This window comes from Rhinopithecus roxellana, chromosome 1, assembly GCF_007565055.1.
Source record: "Rhinopithecus roxellana isolate Shanxi Qingling chromosome 1, ASM756505v1, whole genome shotgun sequence".
Lineage (NCBI taxonomy): Eukaryota > Metazoa > Chordata > Mammalia > Primates > Cercopithecidae > Rhinopithecus > Rhinopithecus roxellana.
Genome location: NC_044549.1, coordinates 46630896 through 46648370, shown reverse-complemented (window position 1 = coordinate 46648370; position 17475 = coordinate 46630896).

Sequence of the window (17475 nt, the reverse complement as noted above, 5' to 3'; positions counted from 1 at the left end):
GGATCCTGTCCCACCCTGAATCGTCTACCTCTTGGATGGGTTTTATATGGAAAAATCATTTTAAAGAACTAATTTCCTGGCAAGTATCAAGTGTTTCAAGTATTCCAGCTGGAATTTTGAGCTGACTTTTTGTCATTTCCCTTTTGGTACAGTACACAAGAGCTGGGAAGGGAAGAGAGGCAGAAACTACCCACCCATACTTGCCTCACAACCCTAGCAGGAACAGGCAGGATCTGCCCAGTCCTCTGCCCCTGCACACCGGACCCTTGGCTTCCTCCCAGCCATCCAGTCGTTCCCCTCGAAAGGCACCCTGCCCTAGGTTTAGGTCGCTGGAGGAGCGAGGTCTTCCAGCTGGGATAGTCTAAATTTTATGACTGTCCCCAGCTGCCCCCAGACAGTCTGCCTGCCGACCTCCTGGTGCACGCCTCCTCTCTGGCCTGGCAAACTTCCCACAGCCTTTTGCTTGGCTCTGCCCCCACCCCACCCTTTCTTGCTTGGCCTACTCAACAGCTAAGCCTTATCACATTTACCAAGACTCAACCCTCCTTTTCCATCAAAATCCCAAAACAAGCTCATCTCCTCTAGGATGTCTGGCTTGAGTAACATAAATATTATCTCAAAGTGCTTCTCCTTCTATACAGACAAGATCATCGGCAGGTATTTTTACACATCACCGGTTTCCATTCTTTGTACCGACCTAGGGAGTAAGCGTGTACCTTCTCCCCATTTTGGAGGCAGAGTGGGCTGGGCATGGTGGCTCACTCTTGTAATCCTAGCACTTTGGGAGGCTGAGCGGAGTGGATTGCCAGAGCTCAGGAGTTCAAGAACAGCCTGGGCAACATGGTGAAACCCTACCTTTACTAAAATACAAAAAAAGTAGTCAGGCGTGGTGGTGTGCACCTGTAGTCCCAGCTACTTGGAGGATGAGGCAGGAGAATTGCTTAAGCCAGGGAGGCGGAGGTTGCAGTGAGCAGAGATTGTGCCACTGTACTCCAGCCTGGGTGACAGAGTGAGGCTCCATCTCAAAACCAAAAAAATAGAAAAGAAAAGAAAATCTGAATATCCAGCCCAAAGAAGTACAAAGAAACTCCGTATGAATATGCTTTGTGATGTGCTGGTTTTTTTCAGAGTAGAACTTATGTTTTGATTAAACAGGTTCTAAACTCATGTTCTGGAAAATCTAAGAAATTACATTTCTGAAGCTATTGAACCCTTATAGGAATGTACAAATATCCTGCCCTAACAAGTAAAAAAGTTATCTGGCCGGGTGTGGTGGCTCACGCCTGTAATCCCAACACTTTGGGAAGCCAAGGTGGGTGGATCACCTGAGGTCAGCAGTTTGAGACCAGCCTGACCAATATGGAGAAACCCCATCTCTACTAAAAATACAAAATTAGCCCGGCGTGGTGGCATATGCCACCCAGCTACTCAGGAGGCTGAGGCAGGAGAATCGCTTGAACCGGAGCGGTGGAGGTTGTGGTGAGCCGAGATCACGCCACTGCACTCTAGCCTGGGCAACAAGAGCGAAACTCCGTCTCAAAAAAAAAGAAAAAGAAGAGAAAAGAAGCTATCTATAAAAGAGCTTTGTGATGTGCTGTTTTGTGTCACTGAAAGGCATCTTTGTTTTGATTCAAAATGTTCCAAACACACCTCTTGTAGATCTAAGAAAGAATATTTGTGAGCCCATTGAACCCTTATAGGAACATATGAATATCCAGCCCTCAAAAATAAAAACATGCAATCTGTGAAAACGTTTATTTAATTTTTTATTATTTTATTTATTTATTTATTTGAGACAGTCTCGCTCTGTCATCCAGGCTAGAGTGCAGTGGCATGATCTCAGCTCACTGCAACCTCTGTTTCCCAGGTTCAAGCAATTCTCCCGTCTCAGCCTCCTGAGTAGCTGGGATTACAGGTGCATGCCTCCACGCCCAGCTAATTTTGGTATGTTTAGTAGAGACAGAGTTTCACCCTGTTGGTCAGGCTGGTCTCGAACTCCTGACTTCAAGTGATCTGTCTGTCTGCCTCAGCCTCCCAAAGTACTGGGATTATAGGCGTGAGCCACTGTGCCCCGCCAAATTTGCTGTTTTATGTCACTGAATAAAACTTGTGTTTTCCTTTCAAAAGATCCAAGCTCAAGTTTTGTATAATCCAAAAAAATGACATTTTAGAGGTTTTTAGGTCTATTCAAGAAAATACAAATATCCAGCCCTAAGAACTACAAACAGGCTCTGTGCGAATATGCTTAGTGATGTGCCATTTTCTATCACTGAGTGGAATGAGTGTTTTGATTCAACAGTTTCCAAATACACTTTTTGTGAAATTGAAAGAGAGACATTTCTGAGTCCATTCAGCACTTACAGGAATATACCAATATCAAGCCCTATGGAGTAAAAAGAAGCTATCTGTGAAAGAGCTTTTGATTTGCTGTTTTATATCACTCAATGGAAGCTGTTTTGATTAAATAGGTTAAACACACTTTTTGTGAAATCTAAGAAGGGACATTTCTTAGCCCATTGAACCTTTTAGGAACATACAAATATCCAGCCCTCATTAAAAACAAGCTATCTGTGAAAAACCTTTGTGATGTGCTGTTTCATATTACTGAACTCAACTTGTGTTTTCATTACAAAGGATCCAAAGTCATGTTTTGTAGAATCCAAAAATTACATTTCTGAAGTTTTTAGACAGATATAAAAAAATAAAAATGTCCAGCCCTAAGAACTACAAACAAACTCTGTGCAAATATGCTGTTATGTTTTGTTTCCTATCACTGTGTGGAACCTGTGTTTTGATTGAACAGGTTCTAAACGCAGGTTCTGTGGAATCTAAGAAATAACATTACTGGCTGGGCATGGTGGCTCACACCTGTAATCCCAGCACTTTTGGAGGCCAAGATAGGCGGATCACCTAAGGTTAGGAGTTCAAGACCAGCCTGGCCAACATAGTAAACCCCGTCTCTACTAAGATTACAAAAAGCCAGGCTTGGTGGCAAGTGCCTGTAATCCCAGCTACTCGGGAGGCTGAGGTGGGAGAAATGCTTGAACCCGCAGGCAGAGGTCGCAGTGAGTCAAGACCGTGGCATTGCACTCTAGCCTGGGCAACAAGAGTGAAACTCCATCTCAAAAAAATAAAATAAAATAAAATAAAAAAGAAATGACATTACTGAGCCTACTGAGCACTTAAAGGAACATGCAAATATCCAGCTCTAAAAAGTGAAAAGATGCTGTTAAAGAGCTTTGTGATGTGCTGTTGTATATCACTGAATGGAACCTGTGTTCTGATTCAACAGGTTCCGGCCAGGCGGACGGCTTACGCTTGTAATCCCAGCAATTTGGGAGGCCCAGGCAGGTGGATCACCTGAGGTCAGGAGTTCAAGACCAGCCTGACCACCATGGTGAAACCCCGTCTCTACTAAAAATAAAAATAAAAAAAATTAACCAGGAATGGTGGCATATGCCTGTAGTCCTGGCTACTTGGAGGTTGAAGCAGAAGAATCACTTGAACCTGGGAGGTGGAGGTTGCAGCAAGCCGAGATTGTGCCACTGCTCCAGCCTGGGCGACAGAGTGAGACTCTTTCAAAAAAAAGTTTCCAAACACAGTTTCTGTACAATATAAGAAGGGACGTTTCAGAATCAAATGAACTTTCATAGGAACACACAAACATTCGTCCCTCAAAACTAAAACTAAAACCCACCAATCTGTGAAAAAACTTTACAGTATGCTGTATTATATCACTGAATGGGTATTGTGTTTTCATTACAAAAAATCCAAACTCATGTTTTGTAGAAACAAAAAAAAAAATGACATTTCAGAGGTCTTTAGACCTATTTTGAAAAGACAAATATCCAGTCCTAAAAACTACAAACAAGCTCTTTGCGAATATGCTTTGTGATGTGCTGTATCCTATCACTGAGTGGAACCTGCATAATCATTCAACAGGTTCTAAACACGCATTCTGTAGAGTCCAAGAAATGACATTTCTGAGCCCATGAGCCCTTCCCCCTTATATTAAGATAAGAATAGCCAGCCCTAAAAAGCAAAAAGAAGCTATCCTTGAAAGAGCATTATGATATGCTGTTTTATATCACTGAATGGAACCTGTGTTTTTATTCAACCAGTTCCAAACAGATGTTTTGAAGAATCTAAGAAGGGACATTTCTGAGGACATTGAGCCTTTATAGGAACATATGCATATTCAGCCCTCAAAACTAAAATCAAGCTATCTGTGAAACTTTTGTGATGTGCCACTTTATATTGCTGAATGCAACTTGTGTTGTCATTACAAATGATCCAGATACATGTTTTGTAGAATCCAGAAAATAACATTTCAGAGGTTTGAGGCCTGTATATAAATATGAATGTGCAGTTTTAAAAATTATAAACAAGCTGTGTGTGAATATGGTTTGTGATATGCTGTTTTCTATCACTGAGTGGAATCAATGTTTTGATTGAGAAGATTCTAAACACGTGTTCTGTAGAAATCTAAGAAATGACATTTCAGAGCCCATTGAGCTTTTAGAGGAACATACAAATATCCAACCCTAGCAAGTAAAAAGAAGCTATCTGTGAAAGAGCTTTGTGACGTGCTGCTATATTTGGAAACTGAACCTGGGTTTTTATTAAACAAGTTCCAATCACTCTTTTTGCAGAATCTAGCAAGTGACATTTCTTAGCCTATTGAACCCTTATAGGGACATTTGAATATACAGCCCTAAAAACTAGAAACAAGCTATTTGTGAAAGTGCTTTGGAATGTGCAGTTTCATAATACAAGATTGATCTTTGGTTTTGATTAAAGAGGTTCCAAACAATGTTTTTAGAATATAAGAATATAGAATATAACATATGAATATCCAGCCCTAAAATTTACAAACAAGCTATCTGTGAAAACACTTTGTGATATGCTGTTCTATATCACAGTATAGAACCTACCATTTCATTAGACAGGCTCCAAGTACACATTTTTTAGAATTCATGAAGTGACATTTCTTAGCCTATTGAATAATTAGAAAAACATGCAAATATCCAGCCCTAAAAACTGGAAACAAGCTATCTGTGAAAATGATTTGTGATGTGCTGTTTTATGTCACAGAATGGAACCTAGGTTTTGATTCGAGAGGTTCAAAACAATTTTTTTAGATTAAGAAGTGACATTTCTGATATTATTGAGCCATTAGAGGAACATATGACTAACCATCCCTAAAAACTAGAAAGAAGCCATCTGTGCAAAGACTTAGTGATGTGCTGATCGTATCACAGAATAGAACCTGTGTTTTGATTCAATAGGTTCAAAACACTAATTTTGTAGATTCTAAGAAGTGACTTAGATTCTTTTTGGGCTTATTGAGCTCCTGAGCAGCTGGGATTACAGGTGCATGCCACCACGCCCAACTAATTTTTATAGAGTCTACGAAGTGACATTTTGGGCCCATTGAGGCCTATTAAAAAGAAATGAATATCCAACCCTGAAAACTAAAAATAAGCTATCAAGGAAAACGATTTGTGATGTGTTGTTTCATATCACATCACAATATGTGGTGTGGAACACGTGTTTCAATTTGCAGAGTTCCAAACATTCTTTATGTAGAATCTATGAACTGACATTTCTGAGCCCATTGAGGCCTATTAGGAAATAACAAATATCCAGTCTTAAAAACTAAAAACAAGGTATCAGTGAAAGCACTTTTTAATGTGCTATTTCATTTCACAGAATGGAGCCTGTGTTGTGAGTCCCCAGATTCCAAATACTCTTTTTGTAGAATCTATGAAGTGACATTTCTTATCTCATGGAGGCCTATTAAGAAAATATGGGGCAGGGCGCAGTGGCTCATGCCTGTAATCCCAGCACTTTGGGAGGCTGAGGCAGGCAGATCAATTGAGGTCAGGAGTTTCAGACCAGTCTGGCCAACATGGTGAAATCTTGTTTTCTACTAAAAATACAAAAATTAGCCAAGTGTGGTGGCAGGCAACTGTAATCCCAGATCCTCAGGAGGCTGAGGAAAGAGAATTGCTTGAATCCAGGAGGCAGAGGTTGCAGTGAGCTGAGATCATACCACTGTACTCCAACAAAATCGAGTCTCAAATTAAAAAATATATATATGTATATATCCCTAAAACTAGAAACAAACTGTCTTTCAAAATCCTTTGCGAGGCTGGGCACAGTGACTCATGCTCGTAATCCCAGCACTTTGGGAGGCCAAGGCGGATGGATCACCTGAGGTCAGGAATTCAAGACCACCCTGGCCAACTTGGTGAAACTGGTCTCTACTAAAAAATATATTTAAAATTATAATATATAATATAATATATTAAAAATATATTTTAAAAAATTAGCCAGGCATGGTAGTGCATGCTTGTAATTCCAGCTACTTGGGAGACTGAGACAGGAGAATCACTTGAACCAGGGAGGTGGAGGTTTCGGTGAACCGAGATTGCACCATTGCACTCCAGCCTGGGTGACAAGAGTGAAACTCCATCTCAAAAAAAAAAGAAATGAAAAGAAAAGAAAATCCTCTGTGATGCGCTTTCTATTATAACAGAATGGAACCTGTATTTTGATTCACCAGGTCCCAAACACTCTTTTTGTAGAATGTACAAAGTGACATTTCTGAGCCGATTGAGGCCTATTAAGAACAAATGAATATCCAGCCCTAAAAAGTAGAAACAAGCTATTTGTGAAAATGCTTTGCAATGTGCTTTTCAATATTACAGAATGGAACCTGTGTTTTGATTCACCACACCTGGTTACAAACACTCTTCTTGTAGAATACACAAAGTGATATTTCTGAGCCCATTGAGGCCTATTAAAAAAAATAAATATCCAGTCCTAAAAACTAAAAGAAAGCTATCAGTGAAAACGCTTTGTGGTTTGTTGTTTCATATTGCAGAATAGAACCTGTGTTTTGGTTCACCAAGTTCCAAACACTCTTTTTGTAGAATCTCCAAAGTGACATTTTTCATCTCATTGAGGCCTATTAAGAAATATGAATATACAATCCTAAGAACTAGAAACAAGCTACCTGTGAAAACACTTTGTGATGTGCTTATTTATATCAAAGAATGGAACCTGTGTTTTGATTCACCAGGTTCCAAACACCTTTTTTGTAGAATCTACAAAGTGATATTTCTGAGCTCTTTGAGGCCTATTAAAAAGAAATGAATATCCAGCTCTGATTGTTTTCTCACCTAGCTTGTTTTTAGTTCTCAGAGCTGGCAAGAAAACCATTTGTGATGTGCTGTTTCATGTCACAGATGGAACCTGTTTTTCAATTCACCGAGTTCCAAACACTCTTTGTGTAGAACCTACAAAGTGACATTTCTGAGCACATTGAGGTTCTACAGGAACAATGGAATAACCAGCCCTGAAAAGTAGAACCAATGTATCTGTCAAAACGCTTTGTGATGTGCTGTTTCATATCACAGAATGGAATTTATGTTTTGATTTACCAGATTTGTGCACTCTTTTTGATAAATCTATGAAGTGACATTCTTAAGCTCATTGAGGCCTTACAGGAACGTATGATTATTGAACCCTAAAAGCTATAAACAAGCTATAAGTGAAAACGCTTTGTTATGAGCTGTTTCATATCACAGAATGGAACTTGTGTTTTGATTCACCAGGTTCCAAACACTCTTTTTGTAGAATCTACAAAGTGACATTTCTGAGCCCATTGAGGAGTATTAAGAAGAAATTAATATCAAGCCCTAACAACTGAAAACAAGCTAGCAGAGAAAATGATTTGTGAGGTTCTGTCTCATATCACAGAATGGAACTTGTGTTTTGATTCACCAGGTTCCAAACACACTTTTGTAGATTCTATTAATTGACATTTTTTAGTCCATGGAGTCCTATTAGGAAAAATGAATATCCAGCCCTAATAACTAGAAATAAGCTATCTGTGAATATGTTTTGTGATGTGCTGTTCCATATCTAAGATTGAAACCTGTGTTTACAGAAAAAACAGGAATAGTTCTAGGAGTCCTTACACAGGTCCGAGGGACAAGCTTGCAACCTGTGGCATACCTGAGTAAGGAAATTGATGTAGTGGCAAAGGGTTGGCCTCATTGTTTATGGGTAGTGGCAGCAGTAACAGTCTTAGTATAGTCTTAGTATCTAAAGCAGTTAAAGTGATACAGGGAAGAGATCTTACTGTGTGGACATCTTATGATGTGAACGGCATACTCACTGCTAAAGGAGACTTGTGACTGTCAGACAACTGTTTACTTAAATATCAGGCTCTATTACGTAAAGGACCAGGACTGCGACTGTGTACTTGTGCAACTCTTAACCCAGCCACATTTCTTCCAGACAATAAAGAAGAGATAACTGTCAACAAGTAATTGCTCAAAACTATGCCGCTCGAGGGGACCTTTTAGAGGTTCCCTTGACTGATCCTGACCTCAGCTTGTATACTGATGGAAGTTCCTTTGTAGAAAAAGGACTTTGAAAAGCAGAGTATGCAGTGGTCAGTGATAATGGAATACTTGAAAATAATCCCCTCACTCCAGGAACTAGCGCTCAGCTGGCAAAACTAATAGCCCTCACTCGGGCACTAGAATTAGGAGAAGAAAAAAGGGTAAATGTATATACAGCCTCTAAGTATGCTTACCTAGTCCTCCATGCCCACGTAGCAATATGGAGAGAAAGGGAATTCCTAACTTCCGAGGGACCACCTATCAAACATCAGGAAGCCATAAGGAAATTATTATTGGCTGTACAGAAACCTAAAGAGGTGGCAGTCTTACACTGCTGGAGTCATTAGAAAGAAAAGAAAAGGGAAATAGAAGGGAACCGCCAAACGGATATTGAAGTAAAAAGAGCCGCAAGACAGGACCCTCCATTAGAAATGCTTATAGAAGGACCCCTAGTATGGGGTAATCCCCTCTGGGAAACCAAGCCCCAGTACTCAGCAAGAAAAATAGAATAGGAAACCTCACGAGGACATACTTTTCCCCCCCACAGATGGCTAGCCACCAAAGAAGGAAAAATACTTTTGCCTGCAACTAACCAATAGAAATTACTTAAAACCCTTCACCAAACCTTCCACTTAGGCATTGATAGTACCCATCAGATGGCCAAATTATTATTTACTGGACCAGGCCTTTTCAAAACTATCAAGCAGATAGTCAGGGCCTGTGAAGTGTGCCAAAGAAATAATCCCCTACACTGCAGGCCATACATTTCAATCCCTGTATCTTTAACCTCCTTGTTAAGTTTGTCTCTCCCAGAATTGAAGATGTAAAACTACAAATCATTCTTCAAATGGAGCCCCAGATACAGTCCATAACTAAGATCTACCACAGACCCCTGGACCAGCCTGCTAGCCCATACTCCAATGTTAATGACATCAAAGGCACCCCTCCTGAGGAAATCTCACTTGCACAACCCCTACTACACCCCAATTCAGCAGGAAGCAGTTAGAGCAATCATCAGCCAACCTCCCCAACAGCACTTGGGTTTTCCTGTTGAGGTGGGACTGAGAGACAGGACTAGCTGGATTTCCTAGGCCAACTAAAAATCCCTAAGCCTAGCTGGGAAGGTGACTGCATCCACCATTAAACATGGGGCTTGCAACTTAGCTCACACCCGAACAATCAGAGAGATCACTAAAATGCTAACTAGGCAACAACAGGAAGTAAAGAAATAGCCAATCATCTATCTCCTGTGAGCACAGTGGGAGGGACAAGGATCAGGATATAAACCCAGGCATTCGAGCTAGCAACGGCTACCCTCTTTGGGTCCCCTCCCTTTGTATGGGAGCTCTGTCTTCACTCTATTAAATCTTGTAACTGCAAAAAAACAAAAAACAAAAAAACACACCTGTGTTTAAATTCACTAGGTTCCAGACACTCTTTTTGCAGAGTCTATGAAGTGCTATTACTGAGCCAACTGGAACGTATTAGGAAACAACTAATATCCAGCCCTAAAAACAAGAAACAAGCTACTTATGAAACAACTTTCTGCTGTGCTCCTTAGTATCACAGAATGGAACCTACGTTTTTATTCACCAGATTCCAAACACTCTTATTGTAGAATCGATAGAGTAACATTTCTGAGCCCATTGAAGCCTATTAAGAAAAAACAAATATCCAGTCCTAAAAAGTAGAAACAAACTATCAGTGAAAACGCTTTTTGATATGCTGTTTCCTATTACAGAATGAAAACTGTGTTTTGATACACCAAATTCTAAACACTCTTTTTGTAGAATCTACCAAGTGACATTTCTGAGTCCATTGAGTCCTTATAGGAAAGAAATGAATATCAAGCCCTAAGAAGTAGATACAAGCTATCTGGGAAAATGCTTTGTGATTTGCTATTTCGTATTACAGAATAGAACATGTGTTTTGATTCACCAGATTCCAAACCTGCTTTTTGTAGACTCCACGAAGCCCATTAAAGCCTACAAAGAAGAAATGAATATTGAGTCCTAAAAGCTAGAAACAAACTCTCTGTGAAAACACTGTGTCATGTGCTATCCCATATCTCAATTTGGAACCTGTGTTTTAAGTCACCAGCTTCTAAACACTCGATGGTGGTATCTACAAAGTGACATTTCTGAACCCATTGAGGCCTATTAGGAAAAAAACAAATCGTCCTAAAAGCCAGAAGCAAGCAACCAGTGAAAACACTTTTGGATTTGCTATTTCATATCACAGAATGGAACATGTGTTTTGATTCACACTCTTTTTGTGGAATCTAAGAAGTGACATTTCTGAGAACATTGAGGCTTTACACAAACAAACAAATATCCAGTACTAAAAACTAGAAAAAAAGCTATCTATTAAAATGCTCTGTGATGTCATATCACAGAATGAAACCCATGTTTTCATTCACCAGATCACAAACACTTTTTTTGTAGAATATAATAAATGACATTTTTGAGCTGATAGAGACCTATTAGGAAAGAACAAATATCCAGCCCTGAAAACAAGAACAAAACTATCTGAAAATGCTTTTTGATGTTCTGTTCTATATCACAGTAGGAAAACTGTGTCTTGGCCGGGCGCAGTGGCTCAAGCCTGTAATCCCAGCACTTTGGGAGGCCGAGACGGGTGGATCACGAGGTCAGGAGATCGAGACCGTGCTGGCTAACACGGTGAAACCCCATCTCTACTAAAAAATACAAAAAACTAGCCGGGCAAGGTGGCGGGCGCCTGTAATCCCAGCTACCCGGGAGGCTGAGGCAGGAGAATGGCGTGAACCTGGGAGGCGGAGTTTGCAGTGAGCTGAGATCCGGCCACTGCGCTCCAGCCTGGGCGACAGCCAGACTCTGTCTCAAAAAAACAAAACAAAACCAAAAAAACAAAAACAAAAGAGAAAACGGTGTCTTGATTCACCAGGTTCCAAAAACTCTTTTTGTAGAGTCTATAGGTGACCTTTCTGACCCCATGGAGGTCTTACAGGAACATGAAAATGTCCATCCCTAAGGAGTAGAATCAAGCTATCTGTGAAAACAGTTTGTGATGTGTTGTTCGTATCACAGAATGTAACATGTGTTTTGAATCACCAGGTTCCGAACACTCTTTTTGTAGAATATATGAAATGACATTTCTTAGCCCATTGAGGCCTATTAGGAAAAAATGAATATCCAGCCCTAAAAACTAGAAACAAGCTATCTGTGAAAACACTTTATGATGTGCTGTTTCATATCACAGAATGGATGTTGTATTTTTATTCACCACGTTCCACACTTCCTTTTTGAGGAATCTATGAAGTGACATTTCTGAACCCATTGAGGCCCTATAGGAACATAAGAATATCCAGCCCTAAAAACTAGAAACAAGCTGTCAGTGAAAACACTTTGAGATGTGCTGTTTTATGTCACTGAATGGAACCTATGTTTTGATTCACCACGTTTCAAACACTCTTTTTGTAGAATCTACAAAATGATATTTCTGAGCCCATTGAGGCCTATTAAGAAAAAACAAATATCCAGCCCTAGAAACAGGCTATCTGTGAAGATGCTTTGTGATGTGCTGTTTTATATTACAGATTGGAACCTATGTTTTGATTCAGCAGATTTGAAGCACTGATTTTGAATCTCTGAAGGGACATTTTTACACCCATTGAGTCTTTACAGGAACATACGACTATTGAGCCCTAAAAACTAGAAACAAGCAGTCTGTGAAAACGCTTTGTGATGTGCTGTTTCATATCACAAAATAGAACTTTTGTTTTGATAGATCAGGTTCCAAACACTCTTTTGGTAGAATCTACAAAGTGAAACTTCTGAATTAATTGAGGCCTGTAGGGAAAAATGAGTATTCAGCCCTAATAATTAGAAACAAGCTATCTGTGAATATGTTTTGTGATGTGCTGTTCCACATCTAAGATTGGAACCTGTGTTTAAATTCACCAGGTACCAAAAACTCTTTTTGTAAATTCTATGAAGTGACATTACTGAGCCGATTGCAGCCTGTTAGGAAAAAGCTAATATTCAGCCCTAAAAACAAGAAACAACCTGTGAAAATGCTTTGTAATTTGCTGTTTCATATTACAGATTGGAAGCTGTATTTTGATTCACCAGGTTCCAAACAATTTTTTTGTAAAATCTGCGAAGTGACATTTCTAAAGCCATTGAGGACAATTAGGAAAAAATGAATATCCAGCCCTAATAGCTAGAAACAAGCTATATGTAAATATGCTTTGTGATGTGCTGTTCCATATCCTAGATTGGAACCTCTGTTTAAATTCATCAGGTTGCAATCACTCTTTTTGTAGATTCTGCCAAGTGACATTACTGAGCCAATTGGGACCTATTAGGAAAAAATGAATATCCAGCCCTAAAAACAAGAAACAAACTATCTGTGAAAATGTTTTAGGATGTGCTGTTTAATATCACAGAATGGAATTTGTGTTTTGATTCACCAGGTTCCAAACACTCTTTTTATGAAGTGACATTTCTGACCCCATTGAGGCTTCATAGGAACATATGAATATCCAGCCCTAAAAACTAGAAACAAGCAATGTATGAAAATGCCTTGTGATATGCTGTTTTACATCACTGAATGAAGCTTGTGTTTTGATTCAACAGGTTCCAAAAACTCTTTTGTAGAATATATGAAATGATATTTCTGAGCCCATTGAGGCCTATTAGGAAGAAATGAATATCTAGCCCTAAAAACTAGAAACAAGCTACCTGTGAAAATGCTTTGTGATGTCATGTTTCATATCATGGAATGGATATTGTATTTAGATTCACCAGGTTCCAAACTTCCTTTTGGTAGAATCTGTGAAGTGACATTTGTGAGCCCATTGAGGATTTATAGAAATATAAGAATATCCAGCCCTAAAAACTAGAATGAAGTTTTCATTGAAAACACTTTGTGATGTGCTGTTTCATATAACAGGAAAGAACCTGCATTTGATTCAACAGGATCCAAAAACTTTTTTTTGTAAAATTTACAAAGTGACATTTGTAAATCCATTGAGGTCTCACTGGAACATTCGAGACCTAAAAACTAGAAACAAACTATCAGTGAAAATGCTCTGTGATGTGCGGGGTCATATACAAAATGGAAACTGTGTTTTGATTCACAAGGTTTGAAGCACTCTATTTGAAGAATATATGAAGTGACATTTCTGAGCCCATCGAGGCCTTATAGGAGCATATGTAAACTAGCCCTAAAAACTAGAAACAAGCTATCTCTGAATATGCTTTGTGATGTGCTGTTCCATATCTCAGATTGGAACTTGTGTTTAAATTTACCAAGTTCCACACACTTATTTTGTAGGTTCTACAAAGTGACATTACTGAGCCAATTGGGGCCTACTATAAAAACTCCAGCCCTAATAACAAGAAACAAGCTATCTGTGAAAACACTTTCTGATGTGCTGTTTAATATCACAGAATGAAACCCATGTTTTGTTTTTCATTTTTTGAATTTTTTTGAGACAAAGTCTCACTCTGTCGCCCAGGCTGGAGTGCAGTGGCATGATCTCGACTCACTGCAACTGTCTACTGGGTTCAAGTGATTCTCCTGCCTCAGCCTCCCGAGTAGCTGGATTACAGGCACCCACCACCACACCCGGCTAATTTTTTTTTTTGTATTTTCTGTAGAGATGTCATTTCACCATGTTGGCCCAGCTGGTCTCAAACTCCTGACCTCAAGTTATCCGCCCACCTCAGCCTCTCAAAGTGCTGGGATTTCAGGCGTCAGCCACAACACCCGGCCAGAACCTGTGTTTTGATTCACCAGATTCCAAACACTCTTTCTGTAGAATCTATGAAGTGATATCTCTGAGCCCATTGAGGTCCATAAAGAAATAAGAAATATCCTGTCTAAACACTAGAAGCAAGCTATCAGTGAAAACACTTTTTGATGTGTTGTTTTACATCACAGAATTATACCTGCGTTTTGATTCACCAGGTTCCAAAATCTGTTATGTACAATCTACAAAGTGACATTTCTGAGCCTATTGAGGCTTTACAGGAATGAACGAATATCCAAGCTATCTGTGAAAAGGCTTTGTGATGTGTTATTTCGTATCACAGAATGGAACCTGTGGGTTTTTTGTTTTGTTTTGTTTTGTTTTGTTTTTTGAGATGGAGTCTCACTCTGTTGCCCAGGCTGGAGTGCAGTGGCACAATCTCGGCTCACTGCAAGCTCTGCCTCCCAAGTTCACGCCATTTTCCTGCCTCAGCCTCCCGAGTAGCTAGGACTACAGGTGCCCACCACAATGCCTGGCTAATTTTTTTTTTTTTTTTTGTAGTAGACACCGGGTTTCACCGTGTTAGCCAGATGGTCTCGATCTCCTGACCTTGTGATCCGCCCGCCTCGGTCTCCCAAAGTGCTGGGATTACAGGCATGAGCCACCATGCCCACCAGAACCTGTGTTTTGATTCACCAGTTTCCAAACACTCTTTTTGTAGAATCAAAGAAGTGACATTATTGAGCCAATTGAGGCCTATTAGAAAAAAAAGAAATATTCATCACTAAAAACAAAAACCAAGCTATCTGTGAAAACAGTGTTTGATGTGCTGTTTCATATCACAGAATGGTAACTGTGTCTTGAATCTACAGGTTCTAAACACTCTTTTTGTAGAATCTACGTAGTGACATTTATGAGTCCATTGAGGCCTCACTGGAACATTTGAATATCCAGCCTAAAAACTAGAAACAAGCTATCAGTGAAAATGCTTTATGATGTGCTGTTTCCTATTGCAGAATACTAACTGTTTTGATTCATGAGGTTTGAAGCATTCTTTTAAAGAATCCATGAAATGACATTTCTAAGCCCATTGAGACCTTACAGGAACATACAAGTATCCAGCACTAAAAACCAGAAACAAGCTATTAGTGAAAACTCTTTGTGGTGTACTGTTTCATATCACTGTATGGACCCTGTGTTTGATATACCACATTTCAAACACTCTTTTTGTAGAATCTAAAAACTGACATTTCTAAGCCCACTGAAGCCTATTAGGAAAAAAAGAATATCCAGTCCTCAAAAGTAGAAGCAAGCTATCTGGGAAAATTCTTTGTGATGTTTTGTTTCATATCACAGAATGGATGCTGTATTTTGATTCACCAGGTTTCAAACTTTCTTTTAGTAGAATCTATGAAGTGACATTTCTGAGCTCATTGATGCCTTATAGGAACATATGAATATTCAGCCCTAAACAGTAGAAAGGGGCTATCTGGGAAGATGCTTGGTGATGTGCTGTTTCATATCACAGAATGGAGCCTGTGTTTTGATTCACCAAGTTCCAAACACTTTTTTGTAAAATCTACAGAGTAACATTTATGAGTTCATTGAGACCTCACTGGAACATATGAGCATCCAGCCCTAAAAACTAGAAACAAGCTATCAGTGACAATGTTTTGTGATGTGCTGCGTCATATTACAGAACAGAAACTGTTTTTTGATTTACCAAATTTGAAGCACTCCTTGAGGAATCTATGAAGTGACATTTCTTAGCCCATTGAGACCTTACAGGAATATACGAATATTTAATGTTAATCCTAAACATTAAAAAGGTGCTGTCTGTGAAAACACTTTGTGCTGTGCTGTTTTACATTAAAGAATGGAACCTTTGTTTTGATTCACCAGGTTCCAAACACTCTTTTTGTGGAATCTGTGAAGTGACATTTCTGAGCCTATTGAGGCCTTATGGGAATAAAAGAATAACCTGCCAAGACCAGCTCGGTCGAGGAGACCCTAACCCAGCAGCACTAGAGGAATTAAAGACACACACACAGAAATATAGAGGTGTGAAGTGGGAAACCAGGGGTCTCACAGCCTTCAGAGCTGACAGCCCCAAACAAAGATTTACCCACGTATTTATTAACAGTAAACCAGTCATTAGCATTGTTTCTATAGATGTTAAATTAACTAAAAGTATCCCTTATGGGAAACGAAGGCATAGGCCAAATTAAAGGAATAGGTTGGGCTAGTTAACTGCAGCAGGAGCATGTCCTTAAGGCACAGATGGCTCATGCTACTGTTTGTGGCTTAAGAATGCCTTTAAGTGGTTTTCTGTCCTGGGCAGGCCAGGTGTTCCTTGCCTTCATTTCCATAAACCCACAACCTTCCAGCGTGGGCATCATGGCCATCATGAACCTGTTACAGTGCTGCAGAGATTTTGTTTATGGCCAGTTTTGGGGCCAGTTTATGGCCAGATTTTGGGGGGCCTGCTCCCAACATGTCCCCCTTTGATTTGCAAATCTGTAAAAGTGAGGGCAGCTTTGTCACAGTGAGCTACTTCCCACAGGAGTCGGGATCTGAATCTGCAGACTATACAAAGACAAACAACACAGATTAAAAGTACAGTCATTGAAATAACAGAGCTTCCAAGTGTTTTTATCCATTTTAATGGGTTACTAGCTGCTAATCAAAGTCTGTAGCTCCTTTAAGCACTCCAGTTCCTGGCATTAAGGTCAGGTGTGCCTGGGATGATTTAAATATTTGTTCTGTAATTTTGCTATATCCAAAAACAAGTTTGCAGAGTGTCCTTCTAGATGCTTTTTTTATCCTTTCCCAAATTTTGATCTTATTAAGAGTTATTAATAGTTTCCACAAATCCTTGTGTTTAGCTCCTAGAGCGGGCCGTATCATGAGGTTGAGGTGCCACTATACTGCCTTAGTTCCAGATAATAGGAACTCTTGCTGTACTTCTTATTATATCTACTGTATGACCATTTTGTTCAGATCATCTGAACACTGTGTGACTCTGGCATACAGACTGATAGGTGCAATTCAAGCTAAACATCCCCTTAGGGGACCAATTAATAATGATTCCATAGGAATCGTTGTGCAGCACCTCTGCTTGTTCTGCAAAGCAATCTTCCTAAACAAGTATGTTCGTTATTTCTGACTGGGTCCAATCCTGTTTACAAATAGGTTTTTGAGGGCGATATGCCTCAATTATAGGAGCAGATTTATTATGGTAAATACTGAGATCAAAAAGCATGTGTAACTGTGTCATAGAGTGATTGCATCTAGGCATTATTGCCAGCCAAGATTGATCAA